Source organism: Schistocerca serialis, unplaced genomic scaffold, assembly GCF_023864345.2.
Source record: "Schistocerca serialis cubense isolate TAMUIC-IGC-003099 unplaced genomic scaffold, iqSchSeri2.2 HiC_scaffold_145, whole genome shotgun sequence".
Classification (NCBI taxonomy): Eukaryota; Metazoa; Arthropoda; class Insecta; order Orthoptera; family Acrididae; genus Schistocerca; species Schistocerca serialis.
The window spans coordinates 27501-32500 of NW_026047680.1; the positions used below are offsets into that span (position 1 = coordinate 27501).

General features: G+C 51.3%; 1 non-coding gene across 1 annotated transcript in view; it reads left to right on the forward strand.

Moving 5' to 3' along the window:
* The first annotated feature begins 3777 nt into the window (after nt 1-3777).
* The window catches only part of LOC126443307 (small subunit ribosomal RNA), a 1909-nt gene continuing 686 nt past the window's right edge, over nt 3778-5000 (forward strand). Inside the window, exon 1 of the ribosomal RNA XR_007581844.1 lies at nt 3778-5000. This exon is cut by the window's right edge and continues 686 nt beyond it. This is a non-coding gene — a ribosomal RNA (small subunit ribosomal RNA).

The window sequence follows — 5000 nt, forward strand, 5'->3', positions numbered from 1 at the left end:
GATCTGCCACAACCTTGGAATCGGAGCGCCGCCTGTCATGAGCCACAAGTGCATCCTGACGTGACAAATCGGATGATCCCGCAGGCATGCACTTACGATAATCACTATCAACGAACCTGCCGCCCCCTCCCCCCCCAAAATACACCTTTCCCTACAACGTGTACCTTAACCTAAGCTATATTGTACCTTAACCTAAGCGATATTGTACCTTAACCTAAGGTATATCGTACCTTAACCTAACCTACATTGCGCCTTCACCTAACCTACGTTGTACCTTAACCTAACCTACGTTGTACCTTAACCTAACCTACGTTGTACCTTAACCTAACCTACGTTGTACCTTAACCTAACCTACGTTGTACCTTAACCTAACCTACGTTGTACCTTAACCTAACCTACGTTGTACCTTAACCTAACCTACGTTGTGCCTTAACCTAACCTACGTTGTGCCTTAACCTAACCTACGTTGTGCCTTAACCTAACCTACGTTGTGCCTTAACCTAACCTACGTTGTGCCTTAACCTAACCTACGTTGTGCCTTAACCTAACCTACGTTGTGCCTTAACCTAACCTACGTTGTGCCTTAACCTAACCTATGTTGTGCCTTAACCTAACCTATGTTGTGCCTTAACCTAACCTATGTTGTGCCTTAACCTAACCTATGTTGTGCCTTAACCTAACCTATGTTGTGCCTTAACCTAACCTATGTTGTGCCTTAACCTAACCTATGTTGTGCCTTAACCTAACCTATGTTGTGCCTTAACCTAACCTATGTTGTGCCTTAACCTAACCTATGTTGTGCCTTAACCTAACCTATGTTGTGCCTTAACCTAACCTATGTTGTGCCTTAACCTAACCTACGTTGTGCCTTAACCTAACCTACGTTGTGCCTTAACCTAACCTACGTTGTGCCTTAACCTAACCTACGTTGTGCCTTAACCTAACCTACGTTGTGCCTTAACCTAACCTACGTTGTGCCTTAACCTAACCTACGTTGTGCCTTAACCTAACCTACGTTGTGCCTTAACCTAACCTACGTTGTGCCTTAACCTAACCTACGTTGTGCCTTAACCTAACCTACGTTGTGCCTTAACCTAACCTACGTTGTGCCTTAACCTAACCTATGTTGTGCCTTAACCTAACCTATGTTGTGCCTTAACCTAACCTATGTTGTGCCTTAACCTAACCTATGTTGTGCCTTAACCTAACCTATGTTGTGCCTTAACCTAACCTATGTTGTGCCTTAACCTAACCTATGTTGTGCCTTAACCTAACCTATGTTGTGCCTTAACCTAACCTATGTTGTGCCTTAACCTAACCTATGTTGTGCCTTAACCTAACCTATGTTGTGCCTTAACCTAACCTATGTTGTGCCTTAACCTAACCTACGTTGTGCCTTAACCTAACCTACGTTGTGCCTTAACCTAACCCATATTGTACCTTAACCTAACCCATATTGTACCTTAACCTAACCCATATTGTACCTTAACCTAACCCATATTGTACCTTAACCTAACCCATATTGTACCTTAACGTAACCTAATTTGTGCCTTAACGTAACCTAATTTGTGCCTTAACGTAACCTAATTTGTGCCTTAACGTAACCTAATTTGTGCCTTAACGTAACCTAATTTGTGCCTTAACGTAACCTAATTTGTGCCTTAACGTAACCTAATTTGTGCCTTAACGTAACCTAATTTGTGCCTTAACGTAACCTAATTTGTGCCTTAACGTAACCTAATTTGTGCCTTAACGTAACCTAATTTGTGCCTTAACGTAACCTAATTTGTGCCTTAACGTAACCTAATTTGTGCCTTAACGTAACCCATGTTGTGCCTTAACGTAACCCATGTTGTGCCTTAACGTAACCCAATTTGTGCCTTAACGTAACCCATGTTGTGCCTTAACCTAACCTATATTGTGCCTCAACCTAACCTATATTGCGCCTTAACCTGACGCACGTTGTCGCTGAACCTGCTCTGTAATTGTTATGCAACTCGTTAAATTAGTGTAGTGTTGCCTAACCGCAACCCTCGCAATATAGTTCGCTATTCGCACTGCCCGGTCCCCTGTGTATCGCGTCATGTTAAACACCTTGCAGGTGTTGCTGACTTTCCACATGCTCCTGCTATACACTGTAATGTGGATAGCAGCAGGACGTACATGCCCCCCCCCCTTCCCCCCTGCCTTCGCAAGCTGGTCGTTGAGAAGTTTGCATGTTCAATGCCCTTCGCATGCCGACGTACTCAGCCTACGTTGTGGTACGGCCTGTCACCTGTCCGCCGATGTACGCAAAACCCACAAACTGTACTGCACATTGGTCCGTATGTACTGAATGATACATCGTGGCACATGTGTGACCGTACGACGACTGCGCCTAGCAACGGCAGACCATACAGTCCAAATATTGTGCACGCAGCTACGTGTCGTCTCCCTATAAGAGCTGGATTGCAGTGTGGTACGCCATTCAGACGTGTGGGAGGAACGGACGCCCTGGATGGCGATCAGCATGAGCAGTCTGTTGATGTAGTGGAGCGTGTATTCGGACGTAGTCGTCTCTTCTCACACACCGTGATAGCATGTTGCACGCGTTCCACATCTGCGACATGCTGCAGAGGCGGGCTGACAGTCGTTCGCGCAATGGACACCGCATACGTACGGGGTCTACCTTCCACGTGTTCTCTAGGCGTGCACATGTTGTTGCGTCTATGTGGGCAGACGTAGTGTGTTGTGACACCTGACACAGGCATGCAATACTCGTTGCAAATGGCGATGGACGTGTACGTTTGCTGGTGACGTTACGCAAATGAACAACCGGTAACCCGTTGTGGTGCGGTTGTTCTCGCTAGAGGTGAATCAGTGTTGGCGACGATCGGTCGAGCTATTAACCGGTTGTTTCAGGGATACCCACCATGCCCACGAACGTGAAAGGGGACCCACCATGCCCACGAACGTGAAAGGGGATCTGGGTGTGAGGCGATACGCGGCGGTGGCTGGGTGGGACCGTCCCCGGCCGGTGAGGGGGGGCCGCCCGGCGTGCTGGCAGCGCGGTGCGTGGGCGCACGCGCTACAGCCGGCTGGTGGGGGCGGCCGGTGGCAGGCGCGCCGGCCGACGGACGCGGCAGGCGGCGCAGCTGCGCGCCGGCGCCCCCTGCTCGCGGCGCCTTGCGGCCAAAGTAGGTCCTCGCGGGCCTGGTGCGAAGCGCGGTGGCCATCTGCAGTGTGCTGGTCCGATTGAGGACTTTGTGCGCTGAGGATGCGCCGCCGCCCGGCGCTCGGCGCCGCGACGCCGTCTGCTGCTCGGTCGCCCCAGCGGTTCTCGCAGGTGGTTTGTATCGCAGCTGTGCGGACGTGTTGGCGCGTGCGCTGTGCTGGGAGAGTTCGCTTCGGCACCCAAGTAGGGCTTTTGTCCTTCTGTGGCGCTGGCGTTGGAGCTGCCGGTCACCGTAGGTGGCGCGTGTTGTCTCCCGCCGGCAATGCCACGACAGCACGCTCCCGGGCCTCTGTCGGCAGCGGCAAGCTCAGTTGGGAGCACGGGTGGTCGCACCTAAAGCGTCTACTCGCCTAACTCCGGGCGATTGCGCCTCTCTCGAACCCGACCAAGTACTTAGGACGGCGCTGCGCGCCGCCGGGACCTGAGAGGGTTTCGAGGTGTGTTGTGCAGGGGAGCTCAGCCTCCTCCTGTTTGCAGAATAATTGAGCGGACGCTTGCGTGTTCGCGCGGGCCCCCGGGACACACTCCCGGGCGGCCGGCTGCTCAGCTCTAGTTGACGCAGCTCCCTGGTTGATCCTGCCAGTAGTCATATGCTTGTCTCAAAGATTAAGCCATGCATGTCTCAGTACAAGCCGCATTAAGGTGAAACCGCGAATGGCTCATTAAATCAGTTATGGTTCCTTAGATCGTACCCACGTTACTTGGATAACTGTGGTAATTCTAGAGCTAATACATGCAAACAGAGTCCCGACCAGAGATGGAAGGGACGCTTTTATTAGATCAAAACCAATCGGTCGGCTCGTCCGGTCCGTTTGCCTTGGTGACTCTGAATAACTTAGGGCTGATCGCACGGTCCTCGTACCGGCGACGCATCTTTCAAATGTCTGCCTTATCAACTGTCGATGGTAGGTTCTGCGCCTACCATGGTTGTAACGGGTAACGGGGAATCAGGGTTCGATTCCGGAGAGGGAGCCTGAGAAACGGCTACCACATCCAAGGAAGGCAGCAGGCGCGCAAATTACCCACTCCCGGCACGGGGAGGTAGTGACGAAAAATAACGATACGGGACTCATCCGAGGCCCCGTAATCGGAATGAGTACACTTTAAATCCTTTAACGAGTATCTATTGGAGGGCAAGTCTGGTGCCAGCAGCCGCGGTAATTCCAGCTCCAATAGCGTATATTAAAGTTGTTGCGGTTAAAAAGCTCGTAGTTGGATTTGTGTCCCACGCTGTTGGTTCACCGCCCGTCGGTGTTTAACTGGCATGTATCGTGGGACGTCCTGCCGGTGGGGCGAGCCGAAGGCGTGCGACCGCCTCGTGCGTGCTCGTGCGTCCCGAGGCGGACCCCGTTGAAATCCTACCAGGGTGCTCTTTATTGAGTGTCTCGGTGGGCCGGCACGTTTACTTTGAACAAATTAGAGTGCTTAAAGCAGGCAAGCCCGCCTGAATACTGTGTGCATGGAATAATGGAATAGGACCTCGGTTCTATTTTGTTGGTTTTCGGAACCCGAGGTAATGATTAATAGGGACAGGCGGGGGCATTCGTATTGCGACGTTAGAGGTGAAATTCTTGGATCGTCGCAAGACGAACAGAAGCGAAAGCATTCGCCAAGTATGTTTTCATTAATCAAGAACGAAAGTTAGAGGTTCGAAGGCGATCAGATACCGCCCTAGTTCTAACCATAAACGATGCCAGCCAGCGATCCGCCGCAGTTCCTCCGATGACTCGGCGGGCAGCCTCCGGGAAACCAAAGCTTTTGGGTTCCGGGGGAAGTATGGTTGCAA